The sequence below is a fragment of the Rhinolophus sinicus genome, chromosome 17 (assembly GCF_057876585.1).
Source record: "Rhinolophus sinicus isolate RSI-liver-muscle chromosome 17, RSI-T2T, whole genome shotgun sequence".
NCBI classification, from domain to species: Eukaryota; Metazoa; Chordata; class Mammalia; order Chiroptera; family Rhinolophidae; genus Rhinolophus; species Rhinolophus sinicus.
In genome coordinates this window covers 20,472,888-20,488,117 of record NC_142517.1, presented here as the reverse complement: position 1 = coordinate 20,488,117, position 15,230 = coordinate 20,472,888, and positions in this window count along the sequence as shown.

The window sequence follows — 15,230 nt, the reverse complement described above, 5'->3', positions numbered from 1 at the left end:
CTTTAATTACCAAGTGTTACTCTTCTTTCTTAGACTGTCTGGCCCCTCTATAGAGTAGTACATTCATGGTAGGGTAGCAATTAGCTAAACCGAGATTACTGTTCGTTGCCATTTGCTTCTGTTTATTAATTATCTAGAAGAAATGATAATCTTCCACAGCTGATTCATACATGTAAGGGATTTATTTATATATAGTTATTACATATTGATTATTGACAGTTTGTCATATACTTTCTTTTAAGTTCTTATTCTGTCTGTAGTATTTTTACTGAATGTTGTTTAGGCTACATAGAACAGTTCCCATTACTTGCTGCATCTATCAATTATTCTTTGTGAAATTCCAGTGTCTATGTAGAACTCTACCATTTACCTCAAAGAGCTCATTTATTTTGCTTAGTGCAACTTTGCTTCCAACCAGCAGATTTCTCATTGGTAAATTCAATGTTAAATAGTTTGAGCATAACCTTGAAGTGAATTCTTTCTTCCCTTGTACTCAATTACCCTCTTTGAGCTTTTCATAAAGCAAAGGACTGTGTAAAGCTGCACTGTTAGTGCAGCCAAGACCAAAATGATAGAAGTAAGAAATGCTCTAGGGAATACTGCGAATGCAATTTCTGCTTCTTGCTTGGAAGTCGAGAACTAGCAACAGTCTAATAGAAACCCTTTGCTTTCTGGATGATCCATTTTCACTGTGATAAGCGCTGCCGTGCAGTTAATGTCATTTCTCAGAAGCAGACCTTTTCATACAGCTAACTACGTGTAAAATTGTCTTTCTTTTCTTTCTTATTTTACATATATCCCAAATTTATAACCAATCTGCCATGTACTTTCACTAAACAGTCTGGTCTTCCTTTTAGTACTTGATTTATGATCACTTGAAAAAGAGCTATGGTGAGAATATGTCATTGCATATATCTCCTTGATACATTTTTGCTGCTTTCTAATTCTGATGAGCTTTCTGGTTTTAAATTCATTTTTCTTAACATTTGTATCTTTCTGAAATGCAAAGTGATTTACTGGCTTATTTTTTCCATGCATACAGTCTTTCAGAGTTCATTTATTCTGCTCTGTAGAGCACCATTTTTATTATTCACAGGGAGTAATGTACTCTTAATAACTATGTATTGGAAAGACCAGCATCTTATATACAAAGTCTGAGTGATCCTCCCATGTATCCTTTCAGTGCATTGTATCAACTTTGTTACTCATAAATCCATGATGGGAATCATACTACACCACAGAGTAAATAATTAACCTTATTCTTCACATGTGAAGTCATTATTAAAATATTTCTTTTAAATATTATTTTTTTTTAAATAAGCTAACTATGCCCAGGCTAGTCAAGGATAAAAATTGTATCATGTATTAACTTAAAAATAGAGATAGTTAAAAATGATTAGCATGATGATTGGGTTTTGTTTTGACATTGGTGTCTAATGGAAGAACTAGGTGAGATTTCTACAAATGTATGAGACGTGCTATTTTTGTTTGTGTCTTATGTAGCTAAGCTTAGAAAAACAGACAACATTGCACTGGAATTAGTGCAGCCACTTACTAGCTTGCTGAGATGCCTCACAAGTCCTATTGTGCCATGAAAAAACAATGGTCTTGGAACGAGAGACGTGGATTTGAATTCCTGTTCCTCTGTTGCCTAAATAGATGGTTTACTGAAACTCTGGATTTCAATATACCCACATATGAAATGTGAGAAAAATAATGTAATTAAGTTAGCCTTCAATGTAAAAAAAAAATAAGTAGAAAATTATTGTCATAGATCATAACAAGATGTGAGGTAAATATGGCTCCAGAATTTAATTCTGTGACTTGTTTGCTTTATCAGAGACTCAGTTTGCTTTCATTTGTTGTTGTTCTACTATTTTATATTCCAACTGGTTTAGTGATCTTTATTCATTAAAGATAGTGTAGTGATTCTAGGAGTTGGTCTTTTACTTCATTGCTTTATAGGGTCAAAGAAACCCTTCCCAGGAGCCTTACAAAAAGCTTCTACTGATTATACTCCATACAGAATTGCATCACACAGCTCACGTTTAATCTACCCTCTGACAATTGTACTGAAACAATAATGGCTGGCTAAGCTCAGAAAGTACTCAGTGTGGTGGGGCTCCTAATATACTGCGCTCTCTGGTGGCAGAAAGGAAGCAGGGATAGATGCTAAGCAGATAAGTAAAACACATGCTAATAGTATACTAAGTTTGTTGTGCAAGATATTATGAGTACGTATGTAAGTCATCCAGCACAGTGGCTGACACGAAGTAGGTGCTCAAAAAGGAAAACCTAAACCACTGCTTCTACCCAAATATATTGAGCTTCTACTATGTTTCAGGTACCTGGTGAGCCACTAAGAATATAAGGGAATTGAACATTTTTGCTGACCTTAAATTTCTGATTGAGGGAGAACCAGAAAATACAGTACATGAATAAAGCATGCAAACATGGGAACAGTATTACTAACAAATTCATGTTACAGATGCTTTGACAGAGGGAAACCTCTATTGAAACGAAAGCAAATAAAAGAGCATTAGTCACAGATTTGGATGGGAGAGTAGGAGGCAAGCTGGAAGTCACATTGGACCGAATGTAATCGTGGAGTGCTTCATTCTTAAAATATGAGTTGTCATTAACTAAGGGAAAAATAGAGATAGGATTTTCTAGGGAAAATATATAAATAGGAGCATACAGGAGAACGAAGCAATCATAGAGTTATAAGTCTCTGTTTCCCATTGCAGATTGGGTAGCAGAGAATGACTTCAGTGTCTAGGGAAGAAATTCTTCCTTTTAAACTGCTGTTTAGGCTGCATGACGTTTGAAACACCGAGCCTTTCCCTGTCACTACCTAGGGCTTGTTTCAATAGCATAATGAAATGACATCATGAACCATAGCTTCAGCTCTATTTGCCAGCTGAATATTTATAGTTGAAGGAACATTTGTCCCTTTTTTGGCATGGCCAGGTACCGCGATCTAAGTCATGGCTTTGTGGCTAATGCAGTGTGATCAATGAGTTACTTGATTTGTTGCCTTCAGCTCTCCAGTGAATCAATTTTCTTACTCTTGGTTGTAGCACGTTTTCATGGAGCTTTTCAGGAGATCAAATCAGTCTTGGGCAATAGCCCTTACTTGTCAAACGGGTACAACCATGATGTTTTAATTTTTTCCAATCTTTGCTTTTGACCATGCTTTCAAAAATCCCCTTTCCTGTCCTTGGACAAGCTCTATTAACTTTCCAGAAATTTAAAAATATTACATCAAAATTAACCATTTAAAATTGACATTGCTCACATCTCTTCTCTTTCTCCAGAATTCAGGGAGGCCTGAAACCTTAGGAAACACATAATAAAAAGATGTGATGTTAACTTTCCTTCCATCACAATTTTCTCTTCAGTATGCTTCCAAACTTTGGAGCATTTAGGATTCAGGGAAGGGGTTATGAAAACAGTGGAATTCTTTCCTAACTCATGGTGAATTTATTCTTCTTGGCTATTATTTCTTAGTTGATGATATCCTTAAAGCACCATATGGCTAAATGTTTGGTTTCTCAAAGTTGCACAAAATGAGCTTCTTTGAAAACCCTCATGTGAGGGACTTCCTTATTATTTCATAGGTTCTTAGTTACTCCAGCTTCACTTCTGACCTACAATTTTTGTGATACAGCTATTGCAGAGGCCCTTCTCTTAACCAGATTTCTTAATAGCTTGCCCTAATGACTAACTTCTTCAGTGTCCAATGTATTTGTATTATTTGGGGTTCTCCAGAGAAACAGAATACATATTGTATGTAACACGTATGATTTATTATAAAGAATTGGCTCACGCAATTACAGAAGCTGAAAAGTCCGACACTTTGCATTAGCAGGCTGAAGACCCAGGAAAGCTGAGATACAGTTTGAGTTCAAATCTCAGTCTGAAGGCAGGAGAAGACCAGTGTCCCAGCTAGAGACAGTCAAGTAGAGGGCGGTTTCCTCTTAGGAAGAAGTCTTTTTGTTATATTAAGATCTGCAATTGATTAGTTGAGGGACACCCAAATTAGGGTGGATAATCGGTTTTACTTAGTCTAGTGATTCAAATGTTAATCACAAACAAACAAACAAACAAACAAAAACACTCATAGATACACTCAGAAAAATGTTGGACCAAATGTCTGGGCACCCTGTGGACCAGTCAAGTTGACATTAAATTAACCCTCACAGCATGTTTTTCTTACTACATGGTGATATACAGCCTGACAATAAAGAGACTTCTCTGTCTCACCTGCCATCTCCTTCAATTTGTCTTATTTTCCTTTTCAAATACTCACAAAAAAGAGGATAATCAGTTCCAGTATATAAACCCAAGAAGCAAACCAGAAAATGAGCTACCTGACTCCCTTTTGGACAATCATTCCCATCTCTATCAGGATTTCCCTTGGGGCTCATATGTATTAATGGGGATCCTATTAATTTGTATATGAGGACAACGTGGTAGCTCTCCTTAAAATAACAGATAAACATATCTACTATCCAGTTATGTTTTAAGCTTTGGGTCAGTACAATGAATATTATTTCAATGTTCCACCATTCTTCAGTAACAGGATTACACACTCACATTCTCTGCCATGCAACTTGAATGGAACACAGGTCCCCACCCCTGGACTCAAAGTTCAGCTATGCAACTTGCTTTTGGGATGGTTATTCAGGAAGCAAGCCAGTAGAGGTGAGGTGTTTGAGGTGGTATTATTCCCTATGCTTGTTTGTATGCTTGATGCATTTCATAATAAGTTGTGTTAATACCTTGCACAGTTCCAGGTTAGGAGGAACGGGGCGGAGGAAGAGGAGGAAGAGGGGGGAGAGGAGGAAGAAGAGGAAGAGGAGGAGAAAAAGGCAGTCCAGGCTTGAAAATTGATGTTTGCACTATTGCACCTATTCAAGAACATCTGAACTCTGTAAAACATGCCTGGTGCAGTCTGTTTTCTCAGGAGGGGAAGAAAGACTCATGGAATAAACAATCATGCTGTTCACTCTGAGCACAAGCTAGACCAGAACCCTGGCTAAGACCCCAGACACATACAAGAGAACCACAAAGCTCAGCAGAGCTACCAAACTACACAGTCTAGACAACTGCCCCTCAGTTGACTGGGAAATGCATGAGAACAAATGATTATTTTTTTAAATAGTGCCTTTTGGAATGGTTAAATTTTTTGTTGTTTGTTTTTTGTGTTTGTCACAGCATTTTTGTGACAATAGCAAACTAAGACAAGGATTTAGTCCCAATCATCAGGTCACAAGAGAAATATACTTTAGCATGCTGTTCTACTCAGCTTAAAAGGGAAAATTAGATGAATATCTAACAATACTTTCATTTTACTTTATCACACATATGCTTATTTAGGAAGTAGAAAGTTAATGATAAAAATCAGTTGAATTTTTCTTTTTTTTAGTCAAACATGTTTTGCCACCAAATACATTTGCCCTTTTACTGATTTTGCTGTTATTATAGAATTACTTCAGCATCTTTTTATATGAGCATGCATTTTTATCAATTCACTGCTCATAGTTTTATTCTCTAAGCAAAAACCTCTATAGTGAGAAACTTCACATTTGTGTAGATTACTTATCATTCCAGTTAGAAACTTCACTTTGTATAGCGAAGTTTACTTATCTATAAAAACATTACTTATCACTCAGCATTATAATTGTTTTTCAGTTTGTTTTGATTTCATTTAAATGTTACATTTATTTTTTAAACTTGGTACTGGATATAATATTGTTTAAACTAACAACTTGGTACTGGATACAATATTGAAAATATTTGAATAGATAGTTTTTTCCCTATTTGTAAATTCCAATTAAAAAAAAAAAAAAATCAGTAACATTCTCTAAGCAACCCTGAGAGACATATGATACATATTTAACATTCAGTTTCAATGAGGGTATTAAAGAGACAAATATGCTTTCAATAGAAAAGGAACTTTACATTCCAAGGAAGAAAGATTTCTCTGTTTTGCTTTAGCCATTTTGTAGTTTTTATCGATGACCAAGGTTTTTTTGATTTTCAAGTTATTGTGTTGAAATTGGGATAAATACCACAGAGGAACTTTGACTTCATAAAGTAAATCAACCTCCATTTATGGCTTTTGTTTCATTTCTGTACTTCCCAGCCATTTTAAACAGAAAAAACATGCCTTGGGGTTTTTCTTAAAATCATTTTGAAAGTGTTTCTGTTATGACCTATCAGTATGAAATATAGTTTTTTCATAACCTAATGGATAAAGTAAGTTTTTGGTTTTCTTCATAGGTGAACAGCAAGTTGGATATGTGGAGTCTTTATACTGGAAGAATTCAAAGATACAAGAGGAGTTGATATATCCCAATTCATTTTATAAATCCAGTAATACTCTGATTCCAAAATCAGACAAGGGCAGTTCAAAACAAACAAACAAACAATAGCAAACAAACAAACAAACAAACAAAAAAAAAACACAGAGCAATATTCCTTGCAAACATAAGTGTAAACATCTCAAGAAATGTGTAGCAAATCAAATGTAGCAATAAGTAATATAACTATCACTGTGAGCAAGTGGGTTTTATTCTAATGATACAAAGTGGGTTAAGTATTCAAAAATCAATCAGTATAATTTACCATATTAATAACCTAAATTAGAAAAATCATATGATTATTTCAATTGATATCAAAAAAGTATTTGACAAAATCAACAACCACTAGTTATTAAAACAATGGACAAATTAGAAAAAGAGAAACTTCCTTAGCCTGGTAAAGGACATCAACAAAAATACTAGAGGTGACATATTTACTAATCAATGACTGAAAGTTTTCTTCTTATATCAATAACAAGGAAGGGCTACTTGTTGTGAACTCTCTTACTCTACATATTCCTGGAAGTTTTATTCTGGGAAGGGAGGCAAAAAGAAAACAAAAGGCATACAGATTGGAAAGAAGGAAAGAACACTTTCCCTATTTGCAGATAACATGATAATATATGTGGAAAATCCCAAGAAATGAGCACAAAAATTTCAAAAACTAATAAGTAAGCTAAAGTAAACATACAAAATTCAGCTATACTTCTATATATACTAGCAATGAGTATGCGGAAACCTAAATTAAAATCACAATAATAGTTGCAATTAATCAAAAGATGAAATACTTAGGAATCAAGCTAACAAAAGATATACAGGGTTTGTATGTTGAAAACTACAAAATGTTAATGAAAGAAATCAAAGAAGATCTAAGTAATAGTAATACATGATATACCATGTTTAGGGATTAGAAGACTTAATACAGAATAGATTCTATGTCTTCCCAAGTTGATCCATAAATAAATAATAAAGAGAAACTTATAAGCATATTCCCTTATTTAAATAAACAAAATCATAAGCCAAATAGTTTTATTTTAAAATCGGTTGTTTCTTAAATATGCTTAAAAAGCACGAGTCTCCTATACAACCCAACAATTGCACTCCTGGCATTAACCTAGAGAAATGAAAACATATGTTCACACAAAAAAACTGTGCCTGAATGCTCACAATAAATGTATTTATAACAGCCTCAAAATATAATCTGTTCAGATTTTTTCAACAAATAAATTGTTAAATAAACTGGTAGATCCTTATTATGTATCGTCAATAAAATGGTAGTATTGGTAAACACAACAACTTGGAAGGATCTCTAGAGAATTATGTTGAGTGAAAAAAGCCAATTCCAAAATGTTACATTGGTTATTAATTTATTTATGTAACATTCTCCACTCCACCCCTACCCCCTTTGCCCTGAGGTGAAGGTGGCTTTTATTTCCTCTCTTGGAGAAGGAAAGATAGGGGAGCTTTCCCACTGCACACCACTCTGAGGAAGGAGGTAGGTGTGACCCAGAGGATGGGGCTGGGAGAGCAGGATGATCATTCCTGGCCTTTCATTGCAGTCATTCCCTTTGAGTTGGCAGCTCCTGCCTCAATGGAGAGAGGTGTATGCTGGTGTTCACAAAGAGGAAGGGGGAACAGGTGTGCTGAGTGATTGAAGAAAGGCCTAGGGTGGCCAAAGCTGCACCCAATGCTGCCCAGGTTGATAACTTTCATAAGGCCTGGGAAGTGACTTTTCTCAGTCTGATGGCTGGTCCTTTAAATGTCATTCTCAAACTGTGACTCTTCACTGCCTACTGGTTTATCATCTGAGATCTTCCCTAGGGGGCTTTGCCTGGCTTCCATGGAAAGCTCATCACTGGCAGGGCTGGTGACCCTTTAAAGATCCCATGAGTGGGAGAAAGTTGGCCACAGAGGAATTTCTACCCTCCATCAGGAATTTCTGGTCATAGATAAAAGACATCCCAGGGTGGTGTGGAAGAAGCATGCCACAGTGGTTGGTGCTGTCCTTCCAGGATGGCAGCTGCCACCTTCACTGCCTGGCAAGTGGTGGGGATGGCCCAGCTTTGCCTCTGGATGCAGCTCCTGTCCCAGACATGGTTCCCCAAGCACTGTACCAGCAACCCAAATCTATATAATAGTCTTGAAATGATGAACTTATACATGTGGAGTACATACTAGTAGTTACCAGAGTTTAGGGACAGAGCAGGGAAAAAGAGTGGATGTAACTACAAAAAGGTAGCAGAAGGAAGTTCTTTAGGGAGACTGAACAGTTCTGTATATTGACTGTATTAGTTACATGTATTTATTCATGTAATAAAATTACATGGAACACATACACAAACACACACATGTGCAAATGATAAAATGTTTGAATAAATTCTATGGATTATACCAACATCAATTTTCTAATTGTGATGTTGTTCTATAGTTGTGCAAGATGTTGCAATTGGAAACAGGGTGAAGGGCACATGAGACCTCTCTACTATTTTTGCAACTTATTCTAATCATTTCAAAATTAAAAAAAAAAAAAAAAAGTTTTAAATATTGTTGTGGTTTTAAGATCTTTGAACAAACATTCATGAATATGCAGCTTATCCCTGAAGGCAATGCTATATTATTGAGACTAAAATTATCACTAATGACAGTGTTCACAGGATATCACTATATTGAACTCGGGAGAAAATTTAGAGTCCAAGAGATATTGATCATTTTCATTAACCAGAAGAACAGATAATACAATTGAAATGGATGATTTTTCTCAGAGATTTGGCACTTAAAAATTCTAATTTCAATATCCTATAATATTTACCAACTGTTTTTAATATAGAGATATATCTGCATACATCTGAGAGTATAGTAATATAGCAGGTTTAGGCAAATCTTGTGGTAAACATAGTTGTTTTTCCCAGAGTAGTAAGTGTATTTTAGGATTTACAAGTAAACATTGTGAATGTTTGTACTCTCAAAAAATCTTGAGTTTATGCAAGTATACTCAGTAGAATGCCACTTTTATGTGAATTTTTTTGTGTATGTATGTGAGAAAGCTTGCAAGGTAGAAAAAATTTATCTACCTGGTGAAGGGAATAGACATACAAGTCCAGGAAGCACAGAGAGTCCCAAACAAGATGAACCCAAACTGGCCCACACCAAGACACATTATGATTAGAATGGCAATGGTTAAAGACAAAGAGAGAATCTTAAAAGCAGCAAGAGAAAGGCAAGTAGTAAGTTATAAGGGAGCTCTCATAAGACTGTCAGCTGATTTCTCAAAAGAAATTTTGCAGGCCAGAATGGATTGGCACAAAATATTTGATGTGATGAAAAGCAAGGACCTACAACCAGGACTATTCTATCCAGCAAGGCTATTATTAAAAATCAAAGTGTTTCCCAGAGAAGAAAAAGCTAAAGGAGTTCATCATTACCAAACCAGTATTACAAGGAATGTTAGAAGGACTTCTTTAAGATGAAAAAAATCAAAATTATGAATAATGAAATGGCAATAGCTATGCATCTATCAACAATTACTTTTAATGCAAATGTATTAAATGCTCCACTAAAAAGATGTAGGAGGGTAGAATGGATACAAAAACAAGACCCTTACATATGCTGCTAACAAGGGACTCACTTCAGATTGAAAGGGATGGAAAAAGATATTTCATGAAAATTGAAATGTAAAGAAACCAAACAAAACAAAAACTGGACTAGCAATACTTATACCAGACAAAATCACTTTAAAACAAAGGTTATAAAAAGACAAAGAAGGACCTGGTAATCCCACTTTAGGGTATTTATCTGTAGAAACCCAAATGCTACTTTGAGGGGATGTTTGTACCCATATGTTTTTTGCAGTATTGCTACAATGGCCAGGATGTGGAGGCAGCCTGGGTGTCTGTTGATAGCAGAATGGATAAAGAGGAGGTGGTACATATACAGAGGGTGCCAAAAAATTGTATACACATTTTAAGAAAGGAAAAAAAAGAACTGTATTCAAATTGCAATACTCAATATATACTGATAACAAAAGATGAGTAGAAGTCATGCGTATACTTTTTTTTTTCCTCTTCCTCTCCCTTCTCTACCCCACACCCCACAGAATACAATAGAATATTGCTTGACCAGAGAAGGGAATCTGCAACGGCATGGATGGACCTGAAGTGTATTGTGCTGAGTGGAGTATGTCAGACAGGGAACGATAGATGCAATGAGATATTGTTTATATGCGGAATCTAAAGAACAAAGCAAACAAAATAGAAACAACTCATAGATACAGAGAACATTTTGATGGTTGCCAGATGAGAGGAGGGTTGGGGATGAGTGAAACGGAGGAAGGCATTAGGAAGTACATATTGGTTGTTATACAGTAATCATGGGGATGTAGGGTATAGCATAAGGAATATAGTCTATAATATTGTAATAACTATGTATGGTGCCAAATGGGTACTAGATTTGCTGGGGTGATAGATGGGAAGTGGTTAGGGGGCAGGGTGGAAAAGGTGAATGGATTAAAAAGTGCAAATTTGTAGTTCGAAGGAGTCATAGGGATATAAGGTAGAACTTAGGGAATACAGTCAATAATATGGTAATAACCATGTGTAGTGCTAGGTGGGTACTAGAGTAGTCAGGGAGATAGTTTCTTAAATTATACAATGTCTAATCATTATGTTCTACACTTGAATTTAATATAAAGTAATAATGAATGTTAACTGTAATTGAAAAATTTAAAAATGGGAGAAAAGGTACAGGGGGATAAGAGGTTCAAATCTCCAGGTATAAAACAAATAAGTCATGGAGCTGTAATATACAGCATAAGGGATATCGTCAATACTATTGTGATAACATGGTACAGTGTCAGATGGTTGCTGGACTTATCATAGTGATCACTTCTTTAGGTATATAAATGTTGAATAACTATGAAGTACATCTAAAACTAATATAATGTTGTATGTTAGCTACATTTTAATAGAAATTTAAAAAAGAATAAAATAAAATGTCTGTGGTTAGTATATATAGTATAATATAATGAAGCCTCTAATGAAAATGTAGATTGCAAGTAAGAATAGATAGGTAATATAAGCAGAGAGATCAAAACTCTAAGAGCCAAACAAAAGGAGATGTTAGAAAATAAATACTCTGTAACATAATTGAAGAATGGCTTTGATGGGCTCATCAGTAGACAAGATATGTACAATCAGTGGAGTAATTTCAAAATGTATATGCACATAGAATGCTGAAAGAAAAGAACAGAGAAAAAGTAATATTTGAAGTAATACTGGCTGAGAATTTTCCAAAATTAAGTAGACATGAAATAATAGATTTTGGAAGCTCAGAAAACACCAAATAGGATAAATACCAAAAAGTTATACTTAGACATATCATAGTCAAACTACAGGAAACCAAAGATAAAAAAAGAAAATCTACAGAAAGAACTGGGACAGCATGGGGCATGGTGGGCAGTGGAACTCCTTAACTACAGAATAGCAAGAACAAATTACAGTGGATTTCTCTTCTGAACTTCCAAGCAAGAAGATAGTGAAGTGAAATGTTTAAAATACTAAAACAAAAAATCCCAACAACTTAGAATTCTATATGCAGCAAAATTATTCATTCAAAGTGGAAAACAAAACAAAACAAAACAAAAAAAGACACTTTCAGACAAATAAAGACTGAGTGAATTCATTGCCAGCAGATCTGCCCTGAAAGAAATGTTTAAAGAGGATATTTAAGGAGATTAAAAATTGTGAAGGTAAGAAATTTGGAATTACATAGAGAAAGGAAAACCACTGGCCAAAGAATAAAACTAAAATAATATTTCTATTTTTCTTATTCTTTTTTATCTAAAAGACACTTGCTTACTTCAAGTTAATGGCATGGTGCATGGGAGGTAAGAATTGAGAATAATCTGCACTGACACAGACCCCTTTACTAGACATGATTTGGTATAATATTACTTGCAGGTGGACTCAATAAATTAAAAAAATATATGTATTGCAAACTCTAGGGCAACCACTAAAAGGATTTTTAAAAAGAAGGATAGTTGATATTCTAAGAGAGATAATCAAACTGAATCATACAACATGATCAATTAAAACCAGAAAAAACCTGAAAAGGGGAACAACAGCAACAACAACAACAAAAATGCAACAGTTAGAAAATTGTTGCAATAAGGTAGATGTCAATTCAACTATATCAATGATCATTTACAATGTGAATGGTCGAAATATGCCAATTAAACACAGAGCTTGGCAAAAATGGACAAAAAAATAGAGACTACATATAAACCACTTTAAAGGATCGGGTCGGTTAAAAATATAAAAAGATAGAAAAATATGTACCTTGTTAACCCTAATCAAAAGGAAATTATATTAATTTCAGTCAAAGCAGACTCTAGAATAAGAAAAATTATCAGAGACAAGGAGGGACATTACATCATGACAAAGTGGTCAATTGTCCAAGAATACATAAAAATCTTAACAACAGAATGTTAAAATGCAGGACACAAAAACTGATAACACTGCAAGGAGAAATTGACAAATCCATTATTGTTGTTTGAGGCTTTAATACCTCTCTCAATAATTGATAGATTAAGCAGGTAGAAAATCAGTAAGGATATACTTGACCTCAACAGTATCATATATCAACTTCATCTAATTGACATGGATAGACGACTTCATCCAACAACAGAATACACATGCTTATCAAGTTCATATTGAACATTCACCAAGATGGACCACATCTGAGCTACAAAACTCACCTCCAGAAATTTAAAAGAATGGAAATCATGCAAAGTATGCTCGCAGACCAAAGTAAAATTAAATTAGAAATCAATTACAGAAAGATAGCTGGAATCCCCAAATATTTGGAGATTAAAGAACACACTTCTAAATAACAAATGGATCTTAGATGAAGTCTCAGGAGAAATTAAATAATATTTTGAACCTATTGAAAATCAAAGCACAATTTGCCAAACTGTGTTGGATGCACTGAAAGCAGTGCATAGAGGGAAATTTATAGTATGTAATGCTTACATTAGAAAAGATGAAGGATTTAAAATTAGGCTTCCACTGAGAAACTAGAAAAAGAAGAGCAATTGGACCCTATACAAGTAGTAGAAAATAAATAATAAAAAATGAAGTTGAAAGTAAGACACGTCTTCTCTAATCTGGGCCAATACAATGATGTTTCTCACAATTTTGAAACTAGCACTAAGACCGTCAGTCACTTGACTGTCCTCTAGCTAAGAGAGCTGGAGAAGAGCTACAGTTCATAGCATGTGCATAAAGAAGCATAGCAACTCTTGTGCAAAAGCAAAAAATGTGCTTCAGGACCTTGAGAATGGACCCTGATGGCTTCTCAGGTCGTGATTTTCAATTCCATTTTGAGGTTCTACTGCATACCTCCTCTTGGATTTCCTGAGATTTCATGTGATTCCCTTGTGGAACCTTCTGGAATTTTACTTAAATTAACTTAAGTTTATTTGTATTATTTGTAAACAAGTGATGGAATAACTAAGACACATAGCTAAGCAGCACAGACATTTAAAAGAGATTCATCTTAAACCTTGTCTTCATTTTTCTTTCTTACGGTATGACCACCAGAGGATATGAAAGATTTGGGCTATTTAGCATCACCAAATGTTTATATTATTTTTCTTATTTTAAACCAAATGCTCATATGATTTTTCTTAAAAAATACTCTCAACTGGAAAGTAGGATTTGGATGTATATAATTTCTGTGACGTTTCTGTGACATTCTTTATTAAAAGGACAATATTAATCCAATTTACTTTTATGAGATATGTTGAGATAACCATTAACTAATATAGTGTTATTCAGAAAAACAAATGTCACTGGAATTTCAGAGGTCTATATTAAAATTAATATGCTCTCTATTGTGTATCCAAAAAGGTTTTACAGCATTAAATAGTTTTGACTTATTTCTTGGTTCTGATATTGACTAAATTTATTCTTACATGTGATCTTTTGTCAAATCACACACATTAATATATGAATAAATAAATACGCACATGCACATTTCATATATAATTTTATTTTTCTATTCTGTAATTTTTTTTTAACTTGAAGTCCTTTGTAACCCTCTGAAATACTAAAGTTAAAGTCTTTTCAATAAAATCTTTAGAACTCTATACCAGTACCATTGTGAAAGTCAAGTACAAAGTACAATACAGGCTAAGGGCAACCTATATCTTGAAAGAACACCTTTGACTAAGTGTACAGAGACTTCAGAACCTTATGATAAAAGTCACTAGCACAATACAGATTCTTGATTACTTTTGTTTAAAATAAAGCTTTGAGAGTATCCCACTTAGTATTTTGGCCGACTCGTTTGATTAGCTTGGAGTTAATCAGCTCTATCTTCCTTTTACTAAGGTAAAATTGTTTTGAAGTTCCTTTTCTATAAAGGACATCGGTATCAATGGCAGTTCATTTTCTCTTGGGATGCTCTTGCAATTTTGCTGTGCTAAATGCTTCCACTAAGCACTTAGTGAAGGCTGAGGTCACCTCTCTTGTAAAAGAAGAAAAATTGCAACCCTTTAACTCAACGTTTCCCAAAGTGCAATGTAAATCGCAATTAAAGGCTGGAATGAATTTTTTAAATGACATAGAAGTTTTTACTCTCATTATCCATTCCTGCTGTTTAGTTAGGTAAATATTAATTTGAAACAATATATGTTGACCAAAAGGATATTCATTTTATTCTATAATGTCTTATAAAACATAATGATATAGTAAGAGAAATCATATTTCTTTCTCATGTCTGGAGACAATGCCATGTCCATGTAAAAATATCTTCTATGAAAATAATTGTAAACTCACTGCCAGTGTGAGAGTTTTCAGTAATTGA